Below are 14,003 nucleotides of genomic sequence, written 5' to 3' on the forward strand. Positions count from 1 at the left end.
TTCTCTCAAATTAAGCTGTTTATTTTCTGATATCATTGTCTCAAAAAATCTTGTACAAGGAAGTCTTCTGTTTGGAGCAGCCTCCCAGAGAAGGATGAAGTTTGATATGAACACAACATTTTATTCTACATGGTGCAATGTGATTGGCTATATACACATATAATTCAAATGATGAAATGTGAATGGCTAGGAGGTGGGGATGAACCATGGTTTAGACTCAGTTCTCCCTATGGTTGGTGCACAGATATGTCCATGTCTCTTGGCACATGGTTCATCCAATCCACAGCTGCTGCACCCTGTGGAAAGAACCCTCCTTTCTAACACTTCCTGCACTCTACCTGACATTTCTTCTCCTTTGTTAGCTGTGATGTGATGCAGGTACTGGTGGTATCCAATGTTCCCTGTAATTTTTCCTGAGTGTGAGCAAACACACAAACTCCCTGAGCGTCCCTTGGACCACTGTGAGCAACATCAGACGTGTGCACTGTGGTCACACCAGCATCACATCCATTCAAGTTACATGGTTCATTAAAAGAATCAAATTACAGCATTTACATTTCTGTTAAAACACTTTGTCAACAGGAGCCAGTTGAAGGCTGCAGTGATTTTAGTGACACTACAATGTATAAGAGTGAAGTTATTGAATATTTGTCTCTCTTTACTGTTGCAGCGGTTTTGCAAATTGCAGACGGACCCTGTTCACTCCATAGACACCAATGTTATTCCTGTAGCTTGAAAGACAGCTACTTTTGATAAAACTGGGCTTGTAGCACATTGTCTGCCTTGCAACAATGGGAAAGAGGCACCGTTTATGTTTTGACAACCTATATCTAATGAGTTATTGATGCTGGAAGTCTGAATCTGTGAATATCTTTCCAACTTTACTGAACTTGGGGCCACTACCACCTAAGGAGTGATATATTTAATTTTGAAAAAAGCATTTAGCCATACTTAAAGCTTTAAGTGCTTTATTAACACGGAACTAAAAATTTTGTATTGATTTATTATCACAGGTTCTGTCTGAAAAGAGGTGGCATCATTTTAAACTGTGAAATCAAACTAATAAAATGTAATGACCAACCAGTGAGCAATACTGGATTCTGCAAAAACATAAACAACTTTTTAAAAAAACTCTAAATCTTAACACAGTTAATGTATTAACTTATTTTTGTGTGTATGCATGTATTTATTGATTTATTTAGTACTGTTAACATATCAGAGTTCTGAGTGAATTTTTCTTAAGGCAAAGGCCATTTATTGATTACATATAGGCTATTAAATGTTTATTAAAAACTATAAAGCATTTAAAAAAAAACAACTCAGGCATTTATTGAGTCACTAAAATACTGTAGAGTACAGACCACATCAGCATGATTATAAGCATCCTCTGGTAAATGAACAACCAGATACTGATGTCTCTCACCATATGGACTTCAGGAGATGATTAGATGATGATAAACTGTGACCTACTGGTTGGGTTCTCTCTGTTCTCATGTTTCTTACATGTTTGTCCCCTGACAGCCGGGTCCTAATGTTTTTTGAACAACACACCATACTATGACATTTTTACAATGATGGTTCTACTATGGAACCAGTTTGACATGTTCAGGTGTTCTTTGTGTGAAAACTCAGAGATTTCAGGTAACAGAAGGTGGTTTTCAACTTTCTTTGTTAACTTTCTGCTTCAACTTTAAACTAAATTTCCTTCACTAAGCCAGCCCTCTGGACTTCCAGTAAGCTGTGTTCCTATTGGCTGTCCAGGTGGCTGCTTGGTGTTATCAGGAACACCTGAGCAGCTCAGTGTCTTCCTGCTTTATTTAGCTGCAGACAAACATTTCCTCTGATTCTCTTCACCTGGGTTTGGCTCCGTTGCTTTAGCTTGTTCTTTAGGCGTTGGCTTGCAGCTTCCAGCAGTAAAATTGTCTTTAATGTGTTTCTTGGTGTGTTTTAGGGCTTTGTACCAGATAGTTGTCTTGGTAAATGTGGTTCTTTAGCCACAGTTAGCACATGGTGCTAATGTGTGCAGTGATTAGTGGGTTTGGTGCAGCTGAGTTGTGTCTTTATCTTGGCTGTAGTGAGTCTTTAGAGGTTTTTGGTCAGACGCATTCTGTGTTCTTGTTTGAGAACCAAGGTTGGTTGTCCAGAAGGTAAGAGTTCCTGTCCTGATTCTCTGTTCTCAGAGCTTCTCTGGTAGGCTGCAGGAGACTTTAGCGTTTGGGTTGTGCTAGTTTGGTTTTTGTACAGTTTCATTTGAACGACTATCTTGAGGCCCCTCCATGTGGTTTAGTGAGGTTTTCTGGAACAGTTCTACAAAGCAACCTGCAGCAGAAGAGACTTTGAGAGTTTTTAGGAAGTTCTGGAGACCAGACTTTAGAGCAGCAGAAACATTTGTCAGCAGTTTGAGCAGGAGAAGGTGAGTTTCAGAGTAGAAATGAGACGGAAACCTTCTTGACCCGTGTGGTGAGGTCCTGTACCAAGAGTTTGAGCAGGTTGTGAAGAGTCTGTAGTTCTTTGGTCTGAAAGCACAAGAAGAGTCGACTCATTAAAGGAGAAAACAGGAGATATTGTTGGTTTTTCTGTCGCTCTGCAGTTTCCAGTTTCCTTAGACTGAATGTCAAGTTTATATTTTAAATGATTTCCCATGTGAGCCCAAGAAGACTTCAATAAACTCCCTCCATCCCCTGCACACAACACATTTTATTACCATGTTGTTTAGTTTTGTCATCTGTGTGAAAGGTGTTAAACAAATAAAGTTGAATTGATAAACTGAATAACTGACTAACTCATGATTGGGACAACAAAATTAAGATTTAAGGTGTGATTTAAGGGTTTATTTCATTTTTAAGGTTGGGGTTAAAATCTTGACAGAAAAAGAAGATTAAAGAAATAAACTACATTTTAAAAAAACAATTAAATCAAAGGAAAAAAATTAATACAATAAAACTTTTTAAAAAGTTGTATTATTAAAAAGATTTAAGAAATTTAAGATGTAATTTTCTAATTAAACATTTAATTTTTCAATTAAATGTTTTGTCTTTTTAAAGGTTTAATAATCCAATTAAATGTTTTGCATTTTTTAAAAGGTTTAATATTCTTCCTGTGTAATTGTATTTTTTAAATGTTTAATGATGGAAAATATTTTATCTGTAATTTTGAATATTTGTATTTTAAAAATTTTGTTTAATTTCATAATGACATGTATTGTATCTTGCTGAATTATCTAATTCAATATTTTATCTGTTTAATAGAGTTAAACATTAATTACAATTAAATTATATTAAACAGATAAAATATTGAATTAGATAATTCAGCAAGATACAATACATGTCATTATGAAATTAAACAAAATTTTTAAAATACAAATATTCAAAATTACAGATAAAATATTTTCCATCATTAAACATTTAAAAAATACAATTACACAGGAAGAATATTAAACCTTTTAAAAAATGCAAAACATTTAATTGGATTATTAAACCTTTAAAAAGACAAAGCATGGGTCCCCAGGTAGCTCAACGGGTTAAGCGGGTGACCGATGTACAGAGTCTGGTCCCCGACGCAGCGGTCCGGGTTCGAGTCCCGCTTGTGGCCCTTTGCTGCATGTCTTCCCCCGACTCTTCTCCCCCGTTTCCTGTCTGTCTCTCACTGCACCTATCCGATAAAAAGACCCAAAAAAAGACAAAACCTTTAATTAAAAAGTTAAATTTTTAATTAGAAAATTACATCTTAAAGACAATAACACTTCAAATAGGAATTACACAGAAAATACAATGAAGCATTTAAAAAGAAAATTAAACATTGAAAGGTGGTAAAACATTTAAAAAGAAAAACCTTAAAGATTTAATCGAAATATTAAATATTGGGAAAGAAAAACAAACTCAAACAAGCCAATAAAACATTTGAAAAAACAATTAAACATTAAAAAGACAAAACATTTGGAAATCAAATCAGACATTAGAAAAGAATAAAAGGTGAGAAAGGAGCAAAACTAAACATTTAAGAAGAATCAAACTAAAGACAAAACATTTGAAAAGACACCAGTTAGACTTTAGAAGATCAAATTAAACAGAAGAGACAATAAAACGATGAAAAAGAGCAAAAACAGATAAAAGTCAAAGCGTTTTCTAGTCTGAAACGAAAACATCAAGTTGTTTCTTCAAACATTTCCTCTTTCTATGTTCTTGGTTTGATTGTGGATAGATTTACTATAAGAACTCATTTCAGAAAACTGCTTTCCAGATAAAGTCTACTAGTAGCTGAAGGCATTGATCAAACTAATGTTACCTTGTGATCTCCACAAACTTTACTGTTCAGTGAAGAGAATCAAAGTTTGTTAAGGATTTCTAAAAAACCCACAGGTGAAGGTCTGAGAAGAACTCAGATGGATGGTCTAAATGTGAAATCAAGACTCATGGTCACAAGTTTTAAGGCTTCTGTTAACCAGAAAGTTCAAACTAACAGAGAAGTACTGAGAAACTTTTAAAACTTCAGTCCTCAGACTGTCTGAAGGTTCAAACTAACAGAGAAGTACTGAGAAACTTTTAAAACTTCAGTCCTCAGACTGTCTGAAGGTTCAAACTAACAGAGAACTACTCAAGAACTTTTAAGATATCAGTCCTCAGACAGTCTGTCTCAATCGTACGACGTAGTGTGTAATTGTTTGCAGCACAGTGAGACGGCATACTTGTTGTTTCCGTTTTCACGCCGTCTACATCAACGGAATGCACTGAAACTTTTCCCCCACTAGCTTAGCCTCGCTGTAGCACGCAGCTCAAAGGGGCGTGTCCTATCTACTCATTCATATCTATGAGAACAACGGTGGCTGCACATAAGGACGTCTGACGTAGATTAGCTGCGTAAATACCATTATATACAGTCTATGGTAAATACGTATGTGAATCACATCATTGGCTGCAGCAGCCAGTCACCGGTCACTCACTGACTCACACTGAAAAATAGCACAGAATGAATTGTTACGTGTTTATTTTATTTATAATTAGGGTCCGAGCACCGAATGGTGCGAAGACCCTATTGAAATGCAAGGAATTATTATTAGGGTCCGAGCACCGAATGGTGCGAAGACCCTATTGGAATGCAAGGAATTATTTATTATTATTATTATTATTATTATTATTATTATTAGGGTCCGAGCACCGACGGTGCGAAGACCCTATTGGAATGCAAGGAATTATTTATTATTATTATTATTATTATTAGGGTCCGAGCACCGACGGTGCGGAGGACCCTATTGGAATGCAAGGAATTATTTATTATTATTAGGGTCCGAGCACCGACTGGTGCGAAGACCCTATTGGAATGCAAGGAATTATTTATTATTATTAGGGTCCGAGCACCGACGGTGCGAAGACCCTATTGGAATGCAAGGAATTATTTATTATTAGGGTCCTCGCACCACTAAGTGGTGCGAGGAACCTATTGAAACCCTAAGAATTATTATTATTATTATTTTTCTTCGTCCGCCGGGAAATCGGCCTTTTTGAGGCCCTAAACATACACGAAAACGCATGAAAATCGCCACACACATCAGAACCGGTGAAAAATTTGATATTTTAGGGAAATGGCACGCGTGCGTGCCAAAATGGCTCAATAGCGCCCCCTAGAAAATTAAGAAAATTCAGCCCCCGGACAGTGTTTGACCTAGACTTCTGAAATTCGGTACACATATGTAACTCATCAAGACGCACAAAAAAGCTTCTTGCATCATTACCCATAATGCAACAGGAAGTCGGCCATTTTGAATTATGAGTCATTTTTGGACATTTTTTGATATCTATAAACTCAAACAGCGTAATCCTGAGAGAGCTGAAATTTGGCCAGGATGTACTCCAGTCATGGGTGATCAAAAGTTATCAAAACGCTCCGCAAAAGTTTGAGGGCGTGGAAATGGCGAGCCACGGAATGCGGCCATTTTGAAATATGATTCATATTTTGGACAATTTTGTCATTTTTGGACATTTCCAAAAGCTATAAACTCAAACAGCTTAACCTCGACAGAGCTCAAACTTGGCCAGGATGTACTCCCGTCATGGTTGATCAAAAGTTATCAAAACGCTCTGCAAAAGTTTGAGGGCGTGGAAATGGCGAGCCACGGAATGCGGCCATTTTGAAATATGATTCATATTTTGGACAATTTTGTAATTTTTGGACATTTTCAAAAGCTATAACCTCAAACAGCGTAACCACGAGAGAGCTCAAATTTGGTCAGGATGGACACCAGTCATGGTTGATCAAAAGTTATCAAAACGCTCCGCAAAAGTCTGAGGGCGTGGCCATAGTTACCAGCGGAATGCGGCCATTTTGAATGTCTTGCCATGAAACAGGAAGTGCTGTCTAACTAGCCTGTACATGCTCCAGTCTGCTTCAAATTATACATGTGTGATCAGAGTCCAGCCCTAATCACGTCCATAGGTTGATATACACTCACAGTCATAGCGCCACATGGCGGCCATTTTGAATTTCTCGCCATTAAACAGGAAGTGCTGTGTAACCAGACTGTACATGCTCCAATCTGCCTGAAATTTTACATGCATGATCAGAGTCCGGCCCTAATCACATCTTTGTGCCACTTGGCGGCCATTTTGGATTTCTCGCCATGAAACAGGAAGTGCTGTGTAACCAGCCTGTACATGCCCCAATCTGCCTGAAATTTTACATGCATGATCAGAGTCCGGCCCTAATCACATCTTTGCACCACTTGGCGGCCATTTTGGATTTCTCGCCATGAAACAGGAAGTGCTGTGTAAGTAGCCTGTACATGCTCCAATCTGCCTGAAACTTTACTCTCTCAGTTGCAGCGCCTCCTGGTGGATATGCGTGGGTCAGTCGGGCCGCTCGGATGCGAGGACCCGTCCAACGCTGCTTGCAGCTTTTATTGGTTTAGTGGTTGGAAGTCAATAAAACATTAGCGTCAGTCAAATTGAATGCGTCAGTGGATGGAAGTGGTGGTTGCCTTGTGCTGCTCTTCACTTCACTGCAGCTCCATGGCTCCATCTGCTGGACGGACAGAAGTGCAGCAGCTGATGGCAGCTTCTTTGACCTCACGCTGCTGTCAGACCCCAGATTAGGGTTTATTTCAGATATATATAATAGAAAATAGTAATTAAAAAATAAGCTGATGTTGTATTTTTGCAGCAGTGAGTTTTACAGGGTTAAGAGCAACCAGTCAAAGGTTATTACTGAGGATTTTAAACAAAAACATTCAGGCAAACAGTTAACATCATAGGGTGCCTGACATGTTTGTTTTTTTTCCGGGTCGATACAGATTTTTTTTGTAATCAAGGAGATCAATAACCAAGATTTGGAATCACTACACATTTGCTGAAAAAATAAAGTTTTTGAACAGCACATAAAGTTAAGTTAAAATTAAAATAATCACGAGTTGCAGCCTTTGCTTATTTATGTTTTACATGCTGAAGTTGTCCTTCAGTGTTTCACTGATCAGATTGTGCTGTGGGCAGGAACAAGATCAGAGGGAGGCAGCTGCAGCAGACCCAAAGTAGTTTCACATTCATTTATCTGATCAGATTTCAGCGGGCTTTTTTTTTTTTTTTTTTTTTTAAGAAATGGGAACAATAATTGAAAACATGCTAAATATCAGATGGGATCATTGGTGTCACAGGACATCTGCAGACACAGGTCAAAGATTACAAGGAGTTTATTTAACGAATGAAACTAAAACCAACACAGAAAGGATAACTAAACCAAGGTGAAAACAAAAAGGGGAAACCAGACTAATTGTAGGAGAAAGGTTCTGGTTTCAAAGTCTCTGATCTGGCAGAGAGCGGAAGAATGAAGAACCGGGCCTTCGTGGATTAAGGTGATTGAGAACAGGTGAATCAACCCCCACACCTGTGAGAGAGATGGATGGATGGATGGATGGATGGATGGATAGATAGGTAGGGAGGTAGATGGACCATAGATAGATGGATGGATAGGTAGATTCTGCAGTGGGGAAATTTTCAGTGTGGCAGTAGCAGATAGGAAAAAAGTAAAAAGAAAAGCAGCACTCAGTGCACAGATATAAATAGATGCTTTCTCCTTAGAGAAGAAATAGAAATGCTTGTAAAAAAAAAATCTTGTGAAATTGCATATATTGACTTATTTACATTTTATTGCAGTTACTTCATGGGTGATCTGAACTACTGGGAGCAGGCTTGATTGAACACAGTCTGACTGCTGCAGGAAGGAAGGACCTCCTTCAAACATTGTGGGTGAAGCAGTCTGTCCCTGAAGGAGCTGCCGGTGATGGTCCTGTTTCCTGCAGGGGGTGGGAGATGTCCTCCATGATAGACAACAGCTTTGTCATCATCCTCCTGTCTAACACCAGCCCAGGACAGAGCTTGCTTTCTTAACCAGTTTCTTTAATCTCTTCCTGTCTGCAGCCGTGATGCTGCTGCTCCAGCAGACCACTCCATACAGGATGGCTGATACCACCACACAACCATAAAAGGTCCTCAGAATTGCTCCCTGCACCCCGAAGGACCTCAGTTTCCTGAGCAGGTGAAGTCTGTTCTGACCTTTCTTACACCGTGCGTTGGTGTTCTATCTCTAGACATGTTTGAATGTCTTTATCAATAAATGGTCAAACACATGTTGAGTGTCAGTTCAGCTCTTTGTTCCACACATGTATATGTTCCTATGTGATTGGTGTCTTGCAGTCAGAGTGTAAAGAATTGAAGCTGTCAGAGGCTTTCTGTGGTGAAGAGGCTGCAGGACATCAGCTGCTCCAACAGGTGACGCCTTTGTTCTTTGGCTCCAACCAGAACCAGCAATAAATCAGCATGAGCTGCAGCTTATCCACCTCATAGAGTGTATAATAAAGAAACCAAGAGGTTTTAGTTGATAGCTGTCTCTAGTGAATGACCAGCAGTGTCTTGTTCAGGTTGTGAGGAGAAGTAAAAAGCTTACAGCAGCTGGTATTCCCAGGTAGTCTCCCATCCAAATACTAACCAGGCCCAACCCTGCTTAGCTTTGCAGATCAGATGAGATTGGGTGTATTCAGTCTCAGAAACAAACCTACAATGTAAGTTCTGTACCTCACATGATTCAAATCTCCACTCACACCTTTTATTTGTCCTTTGATTGCTCCAGTACTGATTGATGCCATCATTTAAGCCAATTTACAACAACACCTTGTAGGAAATGTGGTGCAGAGGTAAGTTCTGTGCCTCACATGTTGAAGGTCCATGGTTCAAATCCCCACTCACACTTTTTATGTTTCCTTTGGATGCTCCAGTACTAATTGCTAGCATCATTTAAGCAAAGTTAGAGCAGCATCTTGTAGGACAGGTGGTGTAGAGGTAAGTTTTTTGCCTGGCATGTTGAAGGTGCCCGGTTGAAATCAACCTTAGTACATTTATTATCTTCACCTCCTTAATAGTTTTGTGTATCATCATTTACGAAAACTAACAGTTGCACCCAGTAGGAAGGATAGCGCAGTGGTAAGTTATCTGTCTCTCATCCAGGAGGTTTTTGGTTCGAATCCAGCCCAGGGCTCTTTTGACACTTTATAAGATAAGATAAAGTTAAGATAAAGTTCTTTATTTTTCCCCACTCCAGGTGAAATTTACATTGTTACAGCAGCTTTATTTACAATATATACATACTTTGGCTGTATGACAACCTCTTTCAACCATCATTACAACAAAGTCCACAAAGGAGCTTGTGTGAAAGATAGCTCACACATAGGTTGTGTGTCTGTCATGTGGAGGGTCACGGTTCGAATCCCCACTGGGAACCTTGCGGAGGATGATAGCGGAGTGGAAAGGTTGTGGTCTGTGGTGTGGAGTGTCAGTGGATTGGAGTTGAAGGGTGGTTCCTACAAAACCAAGAAGTTGCCCGAAAGAGCGTAAAGAGCGTAAAGAGCGTAAAGAGCGTAAAGAGCGTAAAGAATATTTTTGGCAAATTTTGCCCAAATGTGAAAAAAAAGCTTGAGCAGAGTGGGGGATTGAACCTGCACTCTCCAGGTTCCAAACCACCATCACTACCTCTGGACTACCGGTCCTACATACCCAAATACAGGCTTTTCTTCTATTCGTCAAGGCGGTGACATCAACACTGAAAGAAAAAAAACAATCCACAAAATCAAAAAAAGAACATAATCTACCTACAACTTTTAAAGAACACGCCTAAAAACACAATACTAAAAAGTCACACTCTTCTCCTCATCACTCATTTTTACATTTTAACACAATTTCAAAGCCACACAAATCACATTCTTCATGTCAAATCACTTCTCTTCACTACAAATGGGAGAGAACAGCAAACAAATAAAATACAACTTATGGCTTAAATATCTTCAAAATCTCTTTGCTATTCCTCTACATTCAAATTCCTCAACACCACTCAACAATCACCTGCAGGATCTCTTACTTCTTTCTTAGCTCTGACAAAACATCTTCAAGACTCTGAGAAGACAACTCATTTTCAACACATTTGCTGCTTCGTCTAAGTGTCCACACACATCTCCAGTCATCCACAGGCCTCACCACTGATCAGCTGCACAAACTTACATGTTAAACTTCTCCAAAGATAAAATACAGGCCCTTCTGTCTGATCACAACTTTTACTGGTGGCTCATATTTCAAGTTCATTTCCTTGCAAAGTCTTTATTTTGGATTAAAGTGGGATCTGTGACCAGGCAGATCACTTGTTTATTCTTAGCATTTGGATTTCACTGACATTCCTGTCATGTAGAAAAATAGAAATATCTTTGCATTGATTCAGCTAAACTAACTGCAGACACTGAGAGGCGTAAAGTTCAACAAATGCTGTTTTTATTTACTTCACTGGTGACATCAGTAGATGCTTGCAGTGAAACCACCACTGCAAATATTTATGCATTAAAGTATCACAACTGAAAACTCCCTACAAACGTCCACTTCTAACACCACAAACATTGTCCAGAGGAAATGATATTAGCTGAACATAAAAACATACACATATGTAACTCATCAAGACACACAAAAATGTAATTGACACCCATGACCAAAATCCAACAGGAAGTCAGCCATTTTGAATTATATGTCATATGTTTTGACGATTTTGGGTCATTTTTGTACATTTTCAAAAGCTATAAACTCAAACAGGGTAACACCGAGAGAGCTGAAATTCGGCCAGGATGTACTCCAGGCATGGTTGATCCAAAGTTATCAAAATGCTCACCTTAAGTCTGAGGGCGTGGCCATGGCGGCCTCCTGAATTTTGATGCTTCGCCATGAAACATCAACTGCTGTGTAACTGCCCTAAACATGCTCCAATCTGCCTCAAACTTTACATGTATGATCAGAGTCCTACCCTGATGACATTCACATGCTGAAATACAGCCACATTCATAGCGCCACCTGGTGGATGGAAGGAAATGCTGTATAACTGGCCTGTACATGGTCCGATCTGGCTGAAATTTTATATGTGTGATCAGAGTCCGACCCTGATCACATCCAGAGGCCAATGTACACTCTCGGTCATAGCGCCACCCGGTGGATGGACAGAAAGGCTCTATAAGTAGCCTGAACATGCTCCAATCTGCCTGAAATTTTACACGTGATCAGAGTCCGGCCCTCATCGCATCCGTAGGCCAAAATGCACTCTCGGTCGTAGTGCCACCTGGTGGACGTGCGTGGATTCGCCGACCAGCAAGGATGCGAGGACCCGTCCAACGCTGCTTGCAGCTTTAATTTAGGTTGGATTTTTTTTTTGTGTGCAGCGCAGATTTTCTGTGCGCAGAGACCGTGGGAGCAGTGCGCAATTGCGCACGTGCGCAGCTTAGAGGGAACAGTGGTGGTATCCCATAGGAAGGATTGTTATGGTTTCCCACCTTAAATAAACGGTTTCAGTGCAGCTTGCTGTTACCTTATGAGGGAATAGGATTATACTGTGAGGCATAGCAAAACCTCTGTGTGTCTTTGGAATGTGTATGTGTAGAACCACTCCATGTTGTGGTGTGTGTATGTGTGAACAGCTAGGGTTAATGCCTGAATCCATATCTCTCCCTTGGAAGATCAAGCACAACCCATGCATTAATTGCACAATAAATGGTTATTAATATTAATATTGCAATACCCATATGCGATATCAATTTCAGTGTTAGGCTAGCAGTGTCTTTAAAAATAACAAATCCCAACAGTGTCTGAGAAATCACTTTCAACTAAGTTCCCCATTACAAAAACACCTTTCAAGAAAGTGTGTTAATTCCAGATCACATGACCTGCTCCACATGATGTCATTTCCTCCTGAAGAAAAGACTAGGGAGACTCCAAGGCTTTCCTGTTGACACTTGACTCACAAAAGTCAAGTGTCAACAGGTTTACTACAATATCTTTATCAGTAACTTTCAATTTCAATTTTACTCAACTCTATATGTAATATTTTGGAAGAATCTTTCTATAAAAATGCCATGTGGTGTTTGGTTATAGGCGGCCGTGTTGATTTTAGGCCTGAAAACAGCAAAAATGTCAACTATGATACAAAAAGTCCTGTAATTATATATTGACCCAGCTGTAGCCTACTGCCACCGTTGTATAATATCATTACAGTAATTTGGGTGACGCACGTCTCCAATCATGTATATTCAGTATCAGTTTTATGTTCTTCATATGATGTTTTTTTGCCTTGAGTGGCCTTGAGTAGTGTGTGAGTGTGTTTATGTGTGTTGGAAATGTCTGAATGTAAGCTGTTGTGGTTTGTACCCCGTCTGACCTTGTGTTCTTCATCTTTGTTTTACCCCAATTCACATAGTGTGGGATAATGTTCAGTGTGATCTGTAAGTTGTGACACACAAATGATAAGCTGAGGCTTAATATTGTTGAAATTTCACTTATTTTGCTTAAGAAATTTCCCGTTGTTCATAATGTTTTGTAAAAGGATAGTTCTTTACATGTGAAAATTGTCAGAATGTACTTTTTTGCACTAAAACAAAGGGAAAAAATTGGAGTCGTCGTTATTTATCGGTTATTTTGTTATGATTGTACTGGTCCGTTTGAGATCAAATTGGGCTGAATGTGACCCCTGAACTAAAACGAGTTTGACTCCCCTGCTGTAAACAATAAGCAATTAACAGAAATGAACCAGGAGCTGCTTTGGTAATATGTTGTTTATTCAAGTCATTTTTGAAACGAACACAAACAAACAAACCAAACAGTCATCAGCAGTTATATGATGGCTCAGTAAAGACAGGTGTATGTTACTTGGATATACATATGTCCCAATATAGAAAATGTTGTTTATCTGATATCAAGGATGTGAAGATGTTGAAGAAAACATCTGTTGACACTGACTTGTTTGCATAAAGATATGTTTATTACAAAGAAGACCAGGATCAGCCAGGCACCATGGATACCCAGGAGCATTCTCAATCGATCTGAACAACTCAGCTTGAATTACAGAGATAACTCACTTATATAGGTTTATGTATGAAGAGTTCTCTTAACATTTTTTCATCAATAGCAGAGTCTCACTTTCTCCATAATAGGTACATCATTCCAACATGTCCCAGTGCGGGAATAAGGATCTCTTCTATCTAAACGTGTCTAGGAGCAGCATAAACATTCCAGGAACAACAGAAAGATTTCTCAACTATTGTGTAAACAACTTTTCAGGCCTATGGTTTCTGTAACGCGTCCCAAGATACCCCAAACTGCAGTCGCACCATACAAATGAAGTTGAACTGAATTGAAATGAAATGAACACATATCTCTGGTCAGATACTACAATATTTGTTTTGGTTTTTTGCTTCAAAAATGACTTGTACAAACAGCATAAGATAATGAAAATAATGTTTAGTTGCAGCAGTAATTTATCCATCTGAATTTTGTGGTTCAAAATGGTGAAGATTTGCTAGTGAAAAATTATTGTCAGCAGTTTATCGTTTTTTGTTATTACTACTTTTGATAATAAATTCATTATTTTGGTCATTTATTGTGAGAAAATGTCAAATACATCAATGCAAATCAGTTATCTGTGCGATTCTACGGGCAGAATTTGAG

The 14,003-nt window shown here is 38.9% G+C and overlaps 1 long non-coding RNA gene across 1 annotated transcript in view; it reads right to left on the reverse strand.

The window, feature by feature from the left end:
* Positions 1–14,003, reverse strand: part of LOC129348919 (uncharacterized) — a 16,323-nt gene continuing 2,320 nt past the window's right edge. Inside the window, exons 2-4 of the long non-coding RNA XR_008601673.1 lie at positions 10,032–10,077; positions 3,479–3,651; positions 1–2,516 (exon numbers count right to left, since the gene is read on the reverse strand). This is a non-coding gene — a long non-coding RNA (uncharacterized LOC129348919). The remainder of the gene's footprint in view (positions 2,517–3,478; positions 3,652–10,031; positions 10,078–14,003) is intronic.

Source organism: Amphiprion ocellaris, chromosome 5 (assembly GCF_022539595.1).
Source record: "Amphiprion ocellaris isolate individual 3 ecotype Okinawa chromosome 5, ASM2253959v1, whole genome shotgun sequence".
NCBI classification, from domain to species: Eukaryota; Metazoa; Chordata; class Actinopteri; family Pomacentridae; genus Amphiprion; species Amphiprion ocellaris.